At 45.6% G+C, this 20948-nt stretch overlaps 1 long non-coding RNA gene across 1 annotated transcript in view; it reads left to right on the top strand.

The window, feature by feature from the left end:
• The window catches only part of LOC126354747 (uncharacterized), a 298459-nt gene that overhangs the window by 19062 nt on the left and 258449 nt on the right, over positions 1-20948 (top strand). Inside the window, exon 2 of the long non-coding RNA XR_007565379.1 lies at positions 3376-3452. This is a non-coding gene — a long non-coding RNA (uncharacterized LOC126354747). The remainder of the gene's footprint in view (positions 1-3375; positions 3453-20948) is intronic.

The raw sequence follows: 20948 nt of genomic DNA, 5'->3' as shown, positions 1-20948 counted from the left end.
AGGACCCAGTCCATTCCACGTGTACATAGCCCACACCATTATGGAGTCACAACCAACTTCCACAGAGCCTTGTTGACAACTTGGATCTATAGCTTTGTGCGGTCTGCACGACACTCTAATCCTACCATTAGCTCTTACCAACTGAAATCGGGACTCATCTTAACAAGTCACGGTTTTACAGTCGTGCAGGGTCCGACGGATATGGTCACGACCCCAGTAGAGGCGCTGCAGGCGATGTCGTGCTGTTAGCAAAGGCGCTCACGTCGGCTGTTTGCTGCCGTAGCCGATTGACGCGTAACTTCGCCTGTTTCCTGACGTGTACGATCTCCGCACGTCCCACACTAATTTCTGTGGTTATTCCACGCAGTGTTACTAGTCTGTCAGCAATGATAACTCTACGAAAAAGCAGCTGCTGTTGGTCGTTAAGTGAAGGCCGTCGGCGACTGCTTTGTCCGTGTTGAGAGGTAATGCCTGAAATCTGGTATTCTCGGCACACTCTTGACATTACGGATCTCGGAATATTGAATTGCCTAACGAACTCCGGAATGTAATGTCAATGCGTGTAGCTGCAAGAAACATACCGCGTTCAAAGTCTGTTAATTCCCGTCGTGCCATAATCACGTAGTAAACGTTTCCACATGAAACACCTGAGTAGAAATGATAGCTCCGCCCATGCACTGTCCTTTTCTACCTTGTGTATGCTCTACTACCGCCATCTGTATACATGCATATCGTTGTCCCGTGACTTTTGTACGTCAGTGTAGGTGTAGGCGGATACGACGAGATGTCGACAGATTTTTTTCACAGGCCGTCACTGTGTCAGGGGAAAATAGGATGGACCAAACGAGGATATCTACACTCTGCAACCTACCTCTCAGTGTTTGTTGACGGGTACTTCGAGTACCACTATCCCTCCACCCCTCCCCCCCCCCCCCCCCCCCCTCAAACACACCCACAAATTCTTTTTAGCCATCGTCAACGGTGATCAGATAAGGATACTGTCGTGGGTCCTCTGATCTGACAAGGCACATCCGTGAGGCGTGTGTGGGAGGAGGTAACGCGTTGTTACCCGACAGTGATTTTGCAGAGTGCGGGAGGAGGATGTAGATGTATAAGATTCGGGAAGTAAATGGCTGTACTAGTAAAGGATCAACTTGTTCTCGTATGTAATGTGTGAGCACACATTAAAAAAATACGGTGACTATAAAAATGATCTGTTTGCACAGTGTGGTCCATAGGTTTGCGACCTTCGCAATAACTCCGTTTTTCGGACGACACCTTGGAGAAATAAAAGTGTATGTGTGTGTGTGTGTGTGTGTGTGTGTGTGTGTATCAGACTGGAGAGATGGGAGATAAGGTGTTACAGGTAGTAGCAGTTGAACTTTGCCTCAAGACGTTTTTTCAGCGACAAAGGTTTTGAACTGATTCAGAAGTCGCACAGTGAGTGAACACGGACATGGTGATACAAATGTCTTCGTGCCGGCTGAGGGACAGTGAAGGACGACGAACGCGTTGGTAGGCTGACAGTATCTTGGACAGGTGAGACCACTGTAACTATCGCTACACAGAAAAAATAATAAATGTAGAAGCCTTTCGCTTTCACGCCACTTCGGCGGCTCTCATGTCATTTTAGTTGCTTATCCTATCGGGTAACTTCTTATTTGACTTCACGGAAGGAAGAAAAAAGGAAGATTACAGTTTGACGCCACGTCAGAGCGAGATTATTAGAGAGGGTTGATGTTAGAAGTCTATGGTGACCCTGTTCTACACTTCTTCACGTCATAAAGTCTGAGGCCAGTAAGAGCGATCGAGTTTTTGTTTTGTTTTAATAACACAAACCTTTTATTTTTACCTTCAAAAGGTATACATAGTTGCAAATAACAAGTTGTAACGGGACGTCTTCCGCTAGCATTACTTTTTCTTTAACAGTATTTGCTAATACCAGTATTATTATTCGAATTTTGAATAGGTCAACACACCGTAGTTGCTTTTCTGAAAACTTTCATATAATTTTATACATAGTTCGCTATTTTTCAAGCTAAAACTTATATAAAGGATTTAGTATATAAAAAAATTTCGTCTCGATGTTACAATCCATAAGTACTAGCTCAGTTTATAATTATTTATTTAGAAACATTTGAAACTGCGAAATATTTGCGCACTAAAAATTTCTGTTATTAATTACGCAATCCTGCACTCTTTACTATACATATGTCTGGATCCCTTTATTAAATAATAACTGGAATTAAAAATGTAACAGGAACTAGTAGAAATTCATTTGTTAAGAAAAATTGTAAACCTTTTGGAATATTGTTTTTTTCAGACTGTGGGAGTCCTAAGTATGCTTCTGATTTGATCGGACGAATTTTTGTAATTTTGTGCGAGCAACATAATTTCGGATTTGTTAATGTGAAAAATCATATACTAAAATGTGAGAAAATATATTAACGTAAAAACAAAAGTTCTGCTACAACATTCTTCAAAATTATTTATTTCAATCCAACTGTGAGGACCTAAAATGTGACATTTTCAGCTTCAAGAATCAGACCCCCAGACAAGAAGAACTGGAGCCATCTCTACACAAAAAAATTAAGTAAATTAGAAAGTTTTTTGTAATCTTTGCTCGTCTCAAATCTTCATAAAAGACTAATGCGGACAATAGATGGAATTAGGAAGGAGGGGGGGGGGGAAATTACAAGGTGAATCAGTTGTTTTGATTTGTATGTTCAGTTAGTGTGTATTATAATCGTTCATTTTCACTGTCTTTTGTGGCGTATGAAACACTGTTTTGGTATCACATTTTGAGACAATACAATTTTTGTGAGTACTTGATTGATCTTGTTGGCGTATTAAAACAAAGCCAAAACAAAACATTCACACATGTAAAGAAAAATTGGAAACATTCTGAGAGAAATTTCGGGGGTACTATATAACAAAATAATTTAGCGTTATTTACATAATAAGTACACCTGTAAACAAAATAACTTTTTTTTGCGTGGTATCGTTTTAGAGTAGATGAAAATGGCTAGAGAAGAAATACACGGTCCAGCGACGTTAACGTTCATCCTCACTCTGGGAAACTACGAACACAACCATAGGCGGAAGCACAAGCGACCAAAGACACTGCTAGCTAGGGCATAGACACCTATGGTAAACTAACATACACAAACAAGCGACAAACGTCGGCAAGCCCCTGCATATCAACAACACTGACTGGTAATTACCAGCTGCTATTAGAGGCGACCAACAGGCCACAGCAGGGACACCGACGAGCTCGCCACTGACGCACAAACAAACCGCCAACATTACCTTACTCTGTGCATCCGATATATGACCTATCGGACACAAAAACGATAATAAACCTAATTGTTGCAGGTTGCTGACGCTGAATGAGAGCTCAACAGCGTCACCCAGCGCAAGCCTCCGAGCAACACAACCGCACAACGTCAAAGGTATCGACATGCATGATACCCACTACTATCAAAGCCTACCCTTGCATGACCTATCGCAGGCAGCAAGACATCCGCTACTGCTCTTACCACCCGACCTAACTATCGCAGAGGGCTCTTGCCTTGGCACTTTTTTTCCCTCTGCCCTTCAAACCGCTACCCTTCGTTCGACTTCGACCCAATCTATCTCCAGATGAGCGCGTATTAATGGTTAACCTTAACCAGACGTGTGCAAACATCGCAGTACCCACATCCTGCGACACCTCACTTTAGTGAATGCTAACCCTTATGCAGAGATGGCAGTAGACCTGTTGAGTTGGCCATCGTGCCGGTGTGGACTTGGAGGGGCTCCACCTCTTACTTAAAAAAAAACGCAGAAAAGAGGGGAATGCTGTTGACGATCACGTCCAAAAGCTGCAGGACCTGCAAAATCGAGCGCTCCGGCTTGCACTCCACGTGGATCGCAACTTCCCTTCGGCTGTTGCACACCTGATGGCCGGAGCCCCGCGGCTACGAGAACGTTTCCGCGAGACGGCACAACTCTTCTATCAGAAGACGCAAGTTTCGCACAATCCGAAAATACGAGCGCTTGGGAGGAAAGTTCCCTTTCGAGCGTCACCCCGATGGCCGGACCTCCTAGTCGAATGGATCGGCTAGCCAGTGAAGAACTCCACTGACGCATCACCCAGAAGACAACCGTCCCACGACGTCCACTTATCTCTCCAACTCAGACTTAGGACGAGAAGCCGCAAGGCCAGACACTCCATACACAACCGGGCAGAAGTCCACCTCCAATGAAGATCCCGTGACGCGCAGAAAACAGTCCAGTCGCTATTGTTATGCTGACCGAGCAACCTAGCTGACGTGCAAGTCGACATGATCATTGGCTTTTGGGCCAAGGGTGGAAGCAATTCCGAAATGGCTTCGTTTTTAAACTGTTCACGTGCCGCTGCGGTTACAGTACACCATGCACGGCCAAATGGCGCTACACAAAACCGGCTCTCCTGCGCCACCCAGCGGTTGCCGCCCCACACCGTCATCCGTTTCGCTTGGCCACACCGCTGGTAGCCGAACGTCTCGCCGTTCACCGGCGGAGGAAGCTCCCCCTCCCGGCCATCTTAACAAGATGGCCGATGAACCTATAGAACCAATGGACGATGACTGCTAGCGGCGGCAGTGCTCGCTCGAAGCCGGGCCCTCAGCGGCCTTCGAGGTGACCCCTTCTTGCATCTTCTTTTTCTTTTTATTCTCACGATGGCACTTATTCACTGGAATATTCGCAGCATTCGCTCCAACCGAGAGGACTTAAAATTGCTCCTCCGCTTGCAACGTCCGCTCGTAGTAGCCCTCCAGGAAACGAAGCTACGCCCATGCGATCAAATTGTCTTGGCACACTACACCTCTGTGCGTTTTGACCTACCCCCTGTGGCAGGTATTCCGGCTCATGGAGGGGTTATGTTGCTGGTCCGGGATGATATCTACTATGATCCCATCACACTGCACACCGGCCTGCAGGCAGTTGCCGTCCGAATTACTCTCCCCACTTTTACATTTTCCATTTGTACCGTTTACACTCCATCGTCGTCTGCCGTTACCAGGGCAGACATGATTCAAATTATTGCTCAGTTACCTGCACCATTTTTGTTAACTGGAGACTTCAATGCCCATCATCCCCTTTGGGGCTCTCTAGCATCCTGCCCGAGGGGCTCCCTGTTAGCAGACCTTTTCAACCAGCTCAATCTTGTCTGCCTCAATACTGGCGCCCCCACTTTTCTTTCGGACACAACTCACACCTATTCCCATTTAGACCTCTCTGTATGTACTACCCAACTTGCACGCCGGTTTGAGTGGTATGCACTTTCTGATACATATTCGAGCGACCATTTCCCGTGTGGTATCCATCTCCTGCATCATACCCCCTCTCCGTGCTCAACTAGTTGGAACATCTTCAAAGCAGACTGGGGGCTCTTCTCTTCCAGGGCGACCTTTCAGGATCAAACCTTCACAAGCTGCGATAGTCAGGGCGCACACCTCACGGAAGCCATTCTCACTGCTGCTGAATATACCATCCCTCACACTACTTCTTCTCCACGTCGCGTACCGGTCCCCTGGTGGACCGCAGCATGTATAGACGCTTTACGTGCTCGTCGACGTGCTTTACGCACCTTTAAACGCCACCCTACAGTGGCGAATTGTAACAATTATAAACGATTACGTGCGCAGTGTCGTCGTCTTATTAAAGAAAGCAAGAAAGCCAGCTGGGATGCTTTCACAAGCACCTTCAACAGTTTTATTCCTTCTTCTGTTGTCTGGGGTAGCCTGCGCCGGCTATCTGGCACTAAGGTCCACTCACCAGTTTCTGGCTTGACGGTCGCGAATGACGCCCTTGTGGCCCCTGAGGATGTCGGCTAATTTTTCGCAGAGATTTCGAGCTCCGCTCATTACCACCCTGCCTTCCTCCCCCGAAAACAGGCAGAGGAGGCTATGCCACCTAACTTCCGTTCCTCGAATCGTGAAAGTTATAATGCCCCATTGACCATGCGGGAACTCGAAAATGCACTTGCCCGGTCACGGTCCTTCGCTCCAGGGCCTGATTCTATTCACATTCAGATGCTGAAGAACCTTTCTCCTGCGGGTAACGGTTTCCTTCTTCGTACTCATAATCGCATCCGGATTGAGGGACATGTTCCCGCATGCTGGCTCGAGTCTATTGTTGTACCGATTCCTAAGCCGGGGAAGGACAAGCACTTGCCTTCCAGTTATCGACCCATCTCGCTTACCAGCTGTGTCTGTAAGGTGATGGAGCGAATGATTAACCCTCGTTTGGTTTGGCTGCTCGAATCTCGACGCCTACTTACCAATGTACAATGTGGATTTCGTAGGCGCCGCTCTGCTGTTGACCATCTGGTTACGTTGGCGACCCTCGTTATGAATAACTTATTGCGGAAGTGCCAGACTGCGGCTGTGTTCTTTGATTTGGAGAAGGCTTACGACACCTGTTGGAGGTCGGGCATTCTCGGCACCATGCATACATGGGGCCTTCGCGGTCGCCTCCCTCTTTTTATTCGGTCCTTTTTAATGGATCGGCAGTTCAGGGTACGTGTGGGTTCTGCCCTGCCAGACACCTTTCGCCAGGAGAATGGGGTGCCACAGGGCTCACTTTTGAGCGTCGCTCTCTTCGCCATAGCGATCAATCCAATAATGGATTGCCTCCCAGATGATGTATCAGGCTCCCTTTTTGTGGACGATTTTACCATCTATTACAGAGCGCAGCGTACATGTTTCCTGGAGCGCTGTCTTCAGCGGTCTCTTGGACGTCTTTCCTCCTGGAGTGTCGCCAATGGCTTCCGTTTTTCTGCCGAGAAGACGGTCTGTATTAACTTCTGGCGCTACAAAGAGTTTCTCCCACCGTCCTTACGACTCGGTCCCGTTGCTCTCCCATTCGTGGAGACAACAAAATTTTTAGGTCTTACATTTGACAGGAAACTTAGCTGGTCTCCACATGTGTCATATTTGGCTGCCCGTTGTATCCGTTCTATAAATGTCCCCCGTGTTCTCTGTGGTATGTCGTGGGGAGCGGATCGAACCGTTCTACTTCGCCTATATCAGTCGATCGTCCGCTCCAAGCTGGATTATGGGAACTTCGTATACTCCTCTGCACGGCCGTCCATGTTACGCCGCCTCAACTCCATACAACATCGGGGTTTACGTCTTGCGATCGGAGCGTTTTATACTAGTCCCGTCGAGAGTCTTCATGCTGAAGCCGGTGAATTGCCACTCACCTACCGGCGCGATATACTGCTTTGTCGTTACGCCTGTCGGCTACTGTCAATGCCCGATCACCCATCGTATCGTTCCCTTTTTGACGACTCTCTCGACCGTCTATATGGGTTGTATGTCTCTGCCCTGCTACCCCCTTGAGTTCGTTTTCGTCGCCTCCTTCAACACCTCGATTTTTCACTCCCTGCAACCTTTAGAGTGGGCGAGAGCCACACGCCACCTTGGCCCCAGGCTCAGGTTTGCGTTCACCTTGACCTCCGCTCGCTCCCAAAGGAGGTTACCCCCGGTTCGGTATACCACACCCGTTTTGTCGAACTTCGTTCGAAGTTCATTAATATGACCTTCATTTATACAGATGGCTCTAAGACCAATGACGGGGTCGGGTGTTGTTTTACTGTCGGGGCACGAAGTTTCAAATACCGGCTCCATGGCCATTGTTCGGTCTTCACAGCTGAGCTCTTTGCCCTCTTCCAGGCTGTTCTTTACATCTGCCGCCACCGACATTCTGCTTATGTCATCTGCTCCGATTCCCTGAGCGCATCCAGAGCCTCAGTGACCCGTATCCGGTTCACCCTTTCGTACACCGGATCCAACGCTCTCTTCAGCAGCTGATGGACGACGGTTCTCCAGTTAGCTTTATGTGGGTTCCTGGCCTTGTCGGTATCCCTGGGAACGAAGCTACAGATGCCGCGGCCAAGGCTACGGTCCTCCAGCCTCGGACAGCTTCTTGTTGTGTCCCTTCATCAGACTGTAGCAGGGTCATTTTATCGCTGTGGCATGCCGATTGGGCTGCACTTACGGACAACAAGCTTCGGGCCTTGAAACCTCTTCCCGCGGCTTGAACGTCCTCCTCACGTCCTTCTCGGCGGGAGGAGGTCGTTTTGGCCCGGTTACCAATTGGACACTGCCGGTTCAGCCATCGCCATCTGCTGACAGCTGCGCCGGCGCCGTTCTGCCCATGTCGGCAATTACTGACGGTCCGCCACATTTTAACGTCCTGTCCGTATTTTAATACAATGCGTCTTGATCTTTGCCTGCCATGTATTCTGGATGCCATTTTAGCGAATGACCCAGGAGCAGCTGCTGGCGTTCTTCGTTTTATCAACTTGCAAACCTGTCTAAGGACATTTGATTATGCTTTTTTTAATTCTCCCTTTTAGTTGGTGTTTTATCCTTGTGACTCGCGGTGCATTCCTAACTTAGTCTGGGCGCAAATGACCATTGTAGCTGTGCGCCCTAAAACCACAAAAAAAAACCGGAGCCAAGGCAGTTGGGGTGCGTAACGGGCCATAGGTGACAGGGATGAATGATGGTTGCGGAGATGTGTACGGGTGAATAGACGTGAAACTGTTGAGCGACTGACCGCGATCAACCAAGGGGCTACCACATGTGTCTCCTCAACGACCGTTCAGTGGGCGTTGCTGAGTATGGGCCTCCGCAGCAGGCGCCTGGGTCATGCACCCATGCTGACTGCTGTTCATCAGCGACGAAGGCTGGAACTTGCACACCAATACCGCATCTGGACTTCCACTGAGTAGCGACAGGTAGTCTTTTCAGATGAATCACGTCTTATGCTCCATCGGATGGATGGCCGTTGGCGTTAAGGCATGAACCGTCAGAAAGCAAACACTGTGCAACAATCGTCAAAGCGTTGTGGTCTGGGGAATGTTTTCATGGCTGAGCGGTTCTAGGCGCTTCAGTCCGGAACCGCGCTGCTGCTACGGTCGCAGGTTTGAATCCTGCCTCGGGCATGGATGTGTGTGATGTCCGTAGCTTAGTTAGGTTTAAGTAGTTTTAAGTCTAGGGGACTGATGACCTCAGATGTTAAGTCCCATAGTGCTTAGAGCCATTTGAACCATTTTGAATGTTTTCATGGCATTCCCTGGGTGATTTCGTCATTCTAGAAGGCACAATGCATCAACACAAATATGCATTTATCCTTGTGGACGATGTCCACCTGTACATGCAGTCTCTTTCTTCCTGTGCACGATGGCATCTTCCAGCAGGACAACGCAACGTGTCAAACAGCTCTCAGTGTACCTGCGTGGTTCGAAGAGCACCAGCATGAGTTTACCGTACTCCCCCACTCACCAAACACTCCAGCTTTAAACTCAATCGAGAATTTGTGGGAGCACCTCGAACGGCCTGTTAACGTCACGGATTCTCAGCCGAGAAATCTAGCGCAGCTGACCACTGCACTGCAATAGGCATGGTTCCACATCCTTGTTGATACCTTCCAGAACGTCACTGACTATCTTTCTGCACGTACTGCAGAGGTCCACGCTAAGAAAGCTCGTTATTCACACTTTTATCGGGTGGTCACAATTGTGTATCTTTGACAATGTGGATCTAGCAAATAAATGGTGCATGATTCAAAAACGAATGTTGTTATGTGAAAGAAGGTAGGATGTGTAGCTGGTAATGGTCTAATTGTACACAGTAGACATGATATACTCCTCCCGTACAGGTAATGAAGGCCCAAAGGTACCGACCGGCCGCCGTGTCATTCTCAGCCTACAGGCGTCACTGGCTGCGGAGATGGAGGGGCATGTGGTCAGCACACCGCTCTCCCGGCCGTTCGTCAGTTTCCGAGACCGGAGCAGCTACTTCTCAATTAAGTAGCTCCTCAGTTTGCTTCACAAGGGCTGAGTGCACCCCGCTTGCCAACAGCGCTCGGCAGACCGGATGGTCACCCATCCAAGTGCTAGCCAAGCCCGACAGCGCTTAACTTCGCTGATCTGGCGGGAACCGGTGTTACCACTTCGGCAAGGTCGTTGGCCAGACGTGATATGAATTGTATAAATTTGTTGTAGTGTGTGATTGAGCAAAAATACTGTTATGAACTGGTTTTTTTTTTCATTGCAAAGTGGATTTGTTAATAGAGGTAATTAATTAAAATTAAAATATTCGTAAAACGGTAGTTTTGCGAATCTTACATGAAGTTTTGAACCGACGAAAAGCTGTGTGTGTATTCCTCACTCACTCTGATGTGGGAGCAGATAGACGAACAGTTAATATCTTGATGTTCCACTTTCTCCGGTCGCCATTTATAATTTATCGTCATATACAGGGAGGGTGAAATGACGTAGATTTGGAAAATATTCCATCCGCCTTCGTATAGGAGACCCACCTTACATCAGCTGTCCGGTCTAAGGATGATGTAAGATGGATTGCCTAGTTCAAGGGCACGAAATATTTTTCCGGTCTGTACTGTTTTGAACATCCTCTATTTGTAACTATTTACCACCGCTTCTTCTAATTTTTAACCTGTGGATAACATCACAGATTTTCAACACATTGCTCTAAGTATTTTGAAAATAGCACTTTACATGGTACACATCTTGCCCGTAGCATCTCTCACTGCAGTTTCTTGAACGCTCTCTCTTGCGTTATTCCAAGTTCATGATGGGTCCTAGACGAATTATACGCAATTATGGACTGCTTGAGAGTTTTACAAAACACCTTCTTTGGGTATATATTACGAGTGTATTTCGCCAAAGAAACCTCTCTCACCCCTGCGTTAACATCAGTTAAGACTATATAGTGCTTTCGTTCGAAAAATACATCTCTCCCATCCTAGATATTTGTATCTTTTTTAGTGCAGGATTTATCCGTTTTGTTCGCATGGCAATTAATGACCTGCTTTCACTATCACATAAAGTTTTCTTGAGCTGTATGGAACCCAAAATAAAAAAGAATTTCCAGAAGATTTAAAGAAACTTATAAATACAGATACATAATAAAGAAACACAATTTGCTTGCTGCAGTTCACCAAAAATATCACTGTAAATGCAGTCTCTTTCAGAGCTTGATACTATCTCAAGTAAGAACAAATACTAAAGCATACTGTGTGGCTAGAAATGTAAGGCTAACAACAGTAAAGTATAAAAACGGAATGTAAAATCTATATCTACTTGTCGATACGCTGATATACTCTGTAATTCCAGCAATGGTCGAGTAAGTAGATTATGTTATCCTGTAATAAATTCCAGTACGACTTCAGTTTTCTAGTAGAATCATGTCATGTTTTAATAAAAATGGGTGTTTAATTGATTTCAGTTGTTCTTTGGGTTGCGTCTAACATTAATAATGTTTTTCCTTTTAAGGGCTAGCCCTCTTTGAACGCATGAAACATAGGTGATTTTCGTGATATTTTTTCCAAGTAAAATACAGAGTAATGGCAAGTTTTATTCTTTCCGTTTAAGAAATCATTTTTGTGTGTCCAAATCGGGCGCTCCCTGTAACCGCTGCACCATGCGGAAGTACCCTTAACAGCCGGAACATTGGTAGTCGGCGGGAATTGCCGAAGTCTACCTACCGGTACTGCAACAAAATAATTCGGGTAAACGTCATTTTGAATATATTTTAAATCAGTATACACAGGATAATTTAAAAATGTTAAGTTCTAACAAAATGATGACGTGTTCAAACAAAAGCTATTTTCTTCGCCCACAAAATCGAGAGAAAAGCGTGCACCGGAAATAGACTTTTGAATATATCTCTAAGCGGCTAAGTACTCTGATAGAGAATTCAGTTTAGAACTGTGGTATGAAAATGCATGTATCGTTCTCAAGTTATGTTTCCCGCAAATTTGAAAAACGCAGCTTCCAGAAAAACGCGTTTAAATTTTTGGGTTGCATTTTTTGTAGTTAAATTAAGCATAACTCTAGTCAGCGATCCCTGCACCACACAGCCATCCTCCCAGATCCAGAAGAAGGTTTTCCTCCATCTTCTTCGTGGCCGTGGTGGTCCTGTGCGCCTATTTGGCAGCTTTCGTCATCCGCAGCTTTTCTCTCTCGATGCACTTCTGTGCAGAAGTTGGCCCGAATCCAAGTCTGAGGCCGGTCGTAATTTCCATAATGCGTGTTAGGCGTCGTTGAAATTACATGCTGTCACACTGGCCGCGATGTTGACTATTTTTTCCCGCCCTGAACGGTATTCGGAGACACTTTTCCATAAATCGTTTTTTAACTCGATTACGGAGTTTCTGCTGAACAGTGGATGAACAGTACAATAAAGTAGACATCCCAAAAGCACATTGTAAGCAAAATATCGATTTTTTAAAAATGTTCAAAGGGAACTACCCCCTTAAACTGTACTGGTCTCCAGAATTAAAGCAACAAACCGAAATTTTGCAAGCTTGAGTTTATTTTGCTACGAAACAGTGTTATCAGGTGGTAGTACAGCAGAAACAATACAAAGATTACAGAACATAAACAAATGCACCATGCATAACGGTAGACAAAAATGTTCTTCGTTTTTTTTTTCCAAATTGATGGCGCTTACACACACATTCCAACAACTGGTTAATGCGCTCAGTATCGCTTTTGACAATTTCTGGCAGCAATACAGGCCTGACAAACTACGGGGCACGCTTTGAATGATGTCGACAATCTCATGTTGGGGCAATAACGCCCATTCTTCCTACAGCGCTACTTGCAAGTTTTGGCGAGTGGTTGGTGGATGCTGACGTGACGCAACCCGTGTCCCTAGTGCATCCCAGACGTGCTCTATGGGATTCAAATCGGGAGAGCGAGCAGCCCACGCTATACGTGCAGTATCTTCCGTTTCCAAGAAAACATGAACCACCCGTTCTCTATGAGGTCGATCAACACGAAGTCTAGGCGCTTCAGTCTGAAACCGCGCGACCGCTAGGGTCGTAGGTTCGAATCCTGCCTCGGGCATGGATCTGTGTGATAGTTAGGTTTAAGTAGTTCTAAGTTCTAGGGGACTGGTGACCTTAGATGTAAAGTGCCATAGTGCTCAGAGCTATTTGAACCCTTTGAACCAATCTCTTTCCAAGTGGTTGGGTCCCGAAATCGTATTCTACGTTCCCTCCAGATGAGAATCTGCCCAGAATCACTGTCCAGATCAAATCGGGACTCATCTGTGAAAAGAACATTGGCCCACATTCGAATGTACAAGTGGCATGTTGACGGCTCCACTCTAGACGTTCCCTTCTGTGAAGGCGCGTCAGAGGGATGCATGCAGGAGGTCTCCGACAAAAAAGGGTACTATGCCGAAGCCTTCTGTACACAGTTTGACTCGGTACAACGCGTCCAGTGGATGCTGCGAGGTTGGATGACAGTTGCAATGCAGTACTAAGGCGCTTACAGCCAAATGACTGTGCACTCTTTCGGATGTTACACGTAGTTGGCCGCTCCCCGGCTTCGGGATACAATTTCGATCTCTATAAACTGTCGCCATATATAAAAAAAAAAAACAAGTTACATTAAGCCATCGGGCCACAACAGTCTGCGACTGCCCTGCTTCTGTTCTTCCTATGGCCCTCCACCGCAGAGATCTGTAGGCGTCTTCTCTGTGCCATACTGCACCGTCTGTGACTGTATACACAGCGACTGCGGATGTGGGATTTCCCGGCAAGCACTATCCTCTTTCACAGGCGCCCTAACGTCATCGTTGGCGTGGTTGTCCGTTGACCAGAATGCCATCTTCCGTGCTGGACACCTGTTGACAGTTCGCACGATTATATCGTGAATTAGTCACAGAACGGGGAAATACTAGTTTGTTGCTTTAATTTTGGACACCAGTATATTTACAACTAATATGTTATATATGCTACTGATGATGAACAGCTGTAGCTCTTAGTGTATTCCTGTAGCTTCATGTGTATTTGAAAACGGAGCAGCATGCAAAAGCTGGTTTTGTAGCCTATATCAGCTGCCTGATGGTCTGTCCGAAATTGCGAGTCCCAGGAAAATCTCGTAAAAAGCATCTGAATGTAGTCGCTGGGCAGCAGAGTGTGTTGGAAGTTACTTCCGGCAGGTGGCAGTACAAAGTCGTGCCCACTGAGATATTGCTGCTTTATGGTGATTGCCTAGCAGCACAACGCAATTGCGGCCTCTGACTATTTCTCTGTGTGCGAAACGCGGCTGTTAATGGTTTATAGCTCCTACCTTGTGTTCAAATGCCACCGGACGCGCCATCACTTACACCAGGTTACGCTTCCAGCTGCAACTCATTCCACTGAAAATTTCATATCTGCGCACACTCTGATGCGGAGTGAAAATTCATTCTGGAAACCACCGCCAGGCTGTGACTGAGCCATGTCTGCGAAATATCCTTTCTTCCATGAGTGCTAGTCCTGCAAGTTTCCCAGGAGAACTGTGAAATTTGTAAGGTAGCAGATGATGTACTGGTGGAAGTTAAGCTGGGAGGATGGTTCATGAGTCGTGCTTGGCTAGCTCAGCTGGCAGAGCATTTGCCCGCAAAAGGGGAAGGTTCCAGCTTCCAGTCCCGAGTCCCGACCAGGAAGTATCGTATCAATGCACTCACCGCTGCAGAGTGAAAATTAGTTCTGGAAGGTTATTTAGTTTATTTAGACTGGTGCTACACTGATCATTTCTCACTCCCACTCACCACACGCACTACACACACATCAGCTGACGTTAGCACCATAGCGACGATGCCTCGTATCCATTTTGTGCGAAACAACTTCCCGTCTCCTAGCCTGAAAAAACTGAGTAAGCACCACTCTGTATTGAGTGAGATGATGAGTTCAGTTGTTAGTTGACAAGTTGATAAGGTAGTCATATAGGTCCTTTGCTGTTCCTCATCTATATAAGCGATTTAGAAGACATTCTGAGAAGCCGTCTTAGGGTTTTTGCAGTTGACACTGTCGGTTATCGGCTAGTAAGCTCACCATAAGTTCAAAATGAGTTGCAAAACTATTTAGAAAAAAATATCTGTACGGTGCGAAAATTGGCATTTGACCGCAAATAACGAAAAGTATGAGATCATCCACATGAGTGCTAAAAGGTATCAATTGAACTACGATTACACGATAAATCAGTCTAATCTAAAGGCCATAAATTCAACTAAATACCTAGAAAACCCAATTACGAAAAACTTAAGTTGTAAAGAACACATAGAGAATATTGTGGGGAAGGCTAACCAAAGACTGCGCTTTATTGGCAGGACGCTTAGAAAATGTAACAGACCTACGAAAGAGACTTCCTGCACTACGCTGGTCCGTCCGCTTTTGGAATACTACTTCGCGGTGTGGGATCCTAACCAGATAGGATCGACGGGGTGCATCGATAAAGCTCAAAGAAGAGCAGAAATAGGGGAGAGTGTGTCACTGAAATGATATAGGATTTGGTGTGAACATCATTAAAAGAGAGGCGTTTTTCGTTGCGGCGGAATCTTCTCACGAAATTTCTATCACCAACTTTCTCCTCCGGATGCGAAAGTATTTTGTTGACGCCGACATACATAAGGAGAAACGATCATCATAATAAAATAACGGAAATCAGAGCTGGCACCGAAAGATATAGGTGTTCGTTTCTTCCGTGCACTGTACGAAATTGGAATAATAGAGAATTATTGTGAGGGCGGTTCCATGAACCCACTGCGAGGCACTTAAATGTGATTTGCAGACTATCCATGTAGATGTAGATATTATACATCGTATAGCCTTAGGAGTATGGTTCCTAGAAAAGAGAAAAGGGAAACAAAGAAGAAGGAAAACAACCTGCAAGTGTTGAGTGAAATGATGTAGGTTGTGTTATCGTTATTATTTATTTATGTTACGTTTTTACCGAACCCCTAGTGGTTATTATCTAAGTAATCCTTCAATTTATCGAACGTATTTCTTAACTGATACTGTCTTTTTTTTAAGCATGTTTGTTTTGGCAATATGTTTCGTTTACGTGTGCGGTTCATTGTAGAGTTTTATTCCTCGGTACTAAATGCTCTTTCGAGTTTCATGGTTATGCTTTCTTGGTGAATGTGAATTCAGACTAGATCTTGTTCCGTGATCTTGGACAAAGCTGTTTGTGCAGTAATTATCAGTGTTATTTTTTTATGTGCACAACTGATTGACAAATGTACTCACATTAGTTTAGCTGAGAATTGATATTCATTCCTAAAAATAGTGTGTTTATTAACGTAGTGTATAAATGTGCAATGTGTATTTAATTTAACGGTAGACATGAAAATACCATTTCACACGTAGGATTTTTTATTGTTCAATGTTTAGACAACAACCGGTTTCGGACTATTACACGCCCATTATTAGGTGTGATAGATGATGTCCTGTAAGTATGATAAGTGTACTGTTATTCCAATTATGTCAGTTACATTCTCTAAGCAACTGTCCAATAAGGTCATCAACATATGATGTTGGTGCATAGTAACTCTTCCGTATTAATTTTTATATCTCATCTAGCCTTGGTTCAAAAGGGAAGTAAATGTTGAGACACGCTATGTCATCTCTCCTTAATGTCTGTCCATGGATTCTATGCTACTGTCGGTAATGTAGGTGTTCGCATGTGATTAACAGGCACTTTTATAGATTCTAGTGGATAATAAATATTCTCGGGGAAATTTTAATCGAATGTACGGTGTCTGGTACCAACAGCCAATAAAAATGGTCCCTCTCTCTCTTCTCACACAGTTTTTTTGCTTGCTTTAATTGATTGTAATTCTGGACAGGATCCTCCTGGCTGCAATTCAACAGTTACAAGGCAAATTAGAATCCTCCTTGGCTGTGTTGAAGTACCGTGGCAAACGGCACTATCTCGATACTGATCTGTCGGTGTTCTTCAGACCAGTGATCATCATTGCAGTTAGATGAAACATCTGGATGGAAGATTTTGCCGGTTGAAATCGTATAATAATTTTGTTTGAATTACTGAGGCAATATCGTAAAATTGCCAGCCGTCTCTCGCCATAGCTGTAGAAATCATAAAACGGAATGCTGCGACCAGCACAAGTGCCGATAGTACCTGCTCCATCTGAGCTTGTGTGTCGTCGACGGCATGTTATTCTCTAATACTATTTCATTCTATGCCTTCTCGGAAGGCTGGAACCGTCGGTTAAAGTGCATCGTGTCTCAGCTAGGCAGTGACTAGGGTCAAGTAAACAGAAGGAAAAAATTCTTAACACCAAAAAAATAATTAACTTAAAGTAGTGAAATTTGTCTAGATAACATATTTAAGTGATTAACATTGCAAGATCACAGGTTAATGTAGGCGAAAGATAAGCCACTCCAGATATGAAATGTTGGTTTATTAATAACCAGTGTAACCACCAGAATGTTGAATGCAAGCATGCAGTCGTGCATGCATTGTGTTGTACAGGTTGAAACGTCCCCTTAGAAAAATTATGAATGACTATGCTAGTAAACTTTTACGTTATTTGATACAAAGACAGCTGAATAAAACTGAACGTACTCAGATAGTTCTCTCTTTACTTATTCTGATCATCAATAAACTGACACACAATATTTTTTTAGCGCAACACAATCTGACTTTCAATAACCCCTACAAAAGAATGGCCCTGACTAACAATAACCTATACCTTTCATGAATCACTTAATCTCACAAAAATCTTCGTTACTCGAACTACCGCAATACAGCGAGCGCCAATACTGCCAGCTAAATAAAAGATTGTAACTACTGAAGGCACTAACTACTGACAGGCATAGCAAATGAATGATTTTGATAGAGAACAAACAACATTTTTACCTTAACAATGTTCAGAAGTCATTATATATATACCAATTCATGACATCCATTTTTACTAATTTCCTTTTTCTGGCGGACACACGTCCAGATCGTCCGCTTATAGCAACCTCTCAAAACTTTGGCATTTCTCTCTCCACGTCCACCACTGCTGGCGGCTCACCTCCAACTGCGCAACGCTACGCGGTGTTCCCACCCAACTGCCCAACACTACAATAGCGAATATTTCAGCAATGAGTCCATCCAGCCACAGACTGCACACAGCACAGTCAGTGATTTTCATACAGAGCGCTACGTGGCGTTACCAACATAAAAACCTAAACAGCCTACTTACAAGGTGACAGATATCAGTTTGTGGGATGGAGTTTCACGTTTGTTGCTCTTGGTCGGTCAGTACAGGGACGGTTAATGTTGTTTGTGGATAACGCTATAGTTGTCATCCGATGGTGTCTCATGTGTGCTCGATTGGAGACAGATCTGGTGATTCAACAGGCGAATGCAACATGTCGACACTCTGAGAGCATGTTGTCGAGCGTTATCCTGTTGGAAAGCACCCCCGGAATGCTGTTCCTGAATGGCAGCTCAACAGGTCGAATCATCAGACTGACGTACAGAATGGCAGTCTGGTTGCATGGAATAACCACGAGAGTGCTCCTACTATCATGCGAAATCGCACCCCAGACCATAACTCAAGGTGTAGGTCCAGTGTGTCGACCACGCAGACAGCTTGACTGCAGGCCCTCAACTGGCCTCTTTCTGACCAACACAGAGCAAGCACTGACACCGAGGCGGATCCAGCTTTCCTCAGAAAACACAACAGACCTGCAGCCTGCCCTCCAATGAGCTCTCCCTTGACACAGCTTAAGTCGCAAATGGCGGTGGTTTGGGGTCAGTGGAATGCACGCTACAGGGCGTCTGGCTCGGGGCTGTCCTTGAAGTAACCGATTTGTAACTGTTTAGTGTGTTAGTGTGGTGCCAACTCCTGCCCAAATTGCTGCTGCAGAGCCATACGATGAACACGATTGGTACCCGACCCTTGTGGCCGAGCAGTTCTAGGCGCTTCGGTCCGGAATCACGCCGCTGCTACGGTCGCAGGTTCGAATCCTGTCTTGGGCATGAATGTGTGTGGTGTCCTTAGGTTAGTTAGGTTTAAGTAGTTCTAACTATAGGGGACTGATGACCTCAGATGTTAAGTCCCATAGTGCTTAGAGCCATTTGACCCATTTGAACACGATTGGCTTCCCTCTCGGTAGTGCAATGGCCATCCGGTGCCCAATCGTCTTGCAACCGTGAGTTCTCGTGACCACCGCTACCACCACTCATGCACAGTGGCTACATTCCTGCCAAGGCTTTTTGCAAAAGAGGAACATTAAGCTCCTCGCAGCCTCATTAAACAACCTCGTTGAATCTCAGTGAGATGTTGATATGGTATCTTTGTCGTCTTAAAAGCATTCTTGACTAACGTCAAAAGGCAACTAACGCTCACGACCGTTACAGCTTATATGAGAAGAGCTGATTTGCATCCTCATAGTGGCCTTACTAGCGCTAGTCTTATGCGACTGGGGCGAAATTTGAATAGACATCATCTTTCAGATGCAGAAACACGCGTACCAACCTTCGTATATGTCGCAAAGCTCCGTCTAGATGTTGTGATTTTTTCCATCAGTCTATGTTGAACTACCTTGCCAGGAGCCCCTAGTCATTGTGAGAGAGCACGGGAGATCTTTAAGAGTATGACTAGCAGCGATGACACAATAGCCAAGGACCACATGTAAATTACACTACTGGCCATTAAAATTGCTACACCAAGAAGAAATGCAGATAATAAACGGGTATTCATTCGACAAATATATTATACTAGAAGTGACATGTCATTACATTTTCACGCAACGTGGGTGCATAGATTCTGAGAAATCAGTACCGAGAACAACCAACTCTGGCCGTAATAATGGCCTTGATACGCGTGGGGATTGAGTCAAACAGAGTTTGGATGGCGTATACAGGTAAAGCTGGACATGCAGCTTCAACACAATACCACAGTTCATCAAGAGTAGTGACTGGCGTATTGTGATAAGCCAATTGCTCGGCCACCATTGACCAGACATATTCAGTTGCCGAGAGATCTGGAGAATGTGCTGGCCAGGGCAGCAGTCGAACATTGTCTCTATCCAGAAAGGTCCGTACAGGACCTGCAACATGCGGTCGTGCGTTATCCTACTGAAATGTAGGGTAATGAAATGAAGGGTAGAGCCACAGGTCGTAACACATCTGAAATGTAACGTCCTCTGTTCAGAGTGCCGTCAATGCGAACAAGAGGAGACCGAGACGTGTAACCAATGGCACCCCATTCCATCACGCCGGGTGATACGCCAGTATGGCGATGACGAATACACGCTTCCAATGTGCGTTCACCGCGATGTCGCCAAACACGGATGCGATCATCATGATGCTGTAAACAGAACCTGGATTCATCCGAAACAATGACGTTTTGCCATTCGTGCACCCAGGTTCGTCGTTGAGTAGACCATCGCAGGCGCTCCTGTCTGTGATGGAGCGTCAAGGGTAACCACAGCCATGGTCTCCGAGCTGATAGTCCGTGCTGCTGCAAACGTTGTCGAACTGTTTGTGCAGATGGTTGTTGTCTTGCAAACGTCCCCATCTGTTGACTGATGGATCGAGACTTGGCTGCACGAACCGTTACAGCCATGCGGATAAGATGCCTGTCATCTCGATTTCTATTGATACGAGGCCGTTGGGACCCATCACGTCGTTCCGTATTACCCTTCTGAACCCACCGATTCCATATTCTGCTAACAGTCATTGGATCTCGACCATGGCGAGCAGCAGTGTCGCGATACTATAAACCGCAATCGCGATAGGCTACAATCCGACCTTTATCAAAGTCGGAAACGCGATGGTACGCATTTCTCCTCCTTACACGAGGCATCACAACGTTTCACCAGGCAACCCCCGTCAACTGCTGTTTGTGTATGAGAAATCGGTTGGACACTTTCCTCATGTCAGCACGTTGTGGGTGTCGCCACAGGCGCCAGCCTTGTGTGAATGCTCTGAAAAGCTTATCATTTATATATCACAGCATCTTCTTCCTGTCTGCTAAATTTCTCGTCTGTAACACGTCATCTTCGTGGTGTAGCAATGTTAATGGCCAGTAGTGTATAATAACGCGTTACTAATTAACCTGCATAAGGGCTGTTAAATGCCAATCTGGCAC

Source organism: Schistocerca gregaria, chromosome 3 (genome assembly GCF_023897955.1).
Source record: "Schistocerca gregaria isolate iqSchGreg1 chromosome 3, iqSchGreg1.2, whole genome shotgun sequence".
NCBI classification, from domain to species: domain Eukaryota; kingdom Metazoa; phylum Arthropoda; class Insecta; order Orthoptera; family Acrididae; genus Schistocerca; species Schistocerca gregaria.
This window is presented reverse-complemented; position numbering and strand designations above follow the sequence as displayed.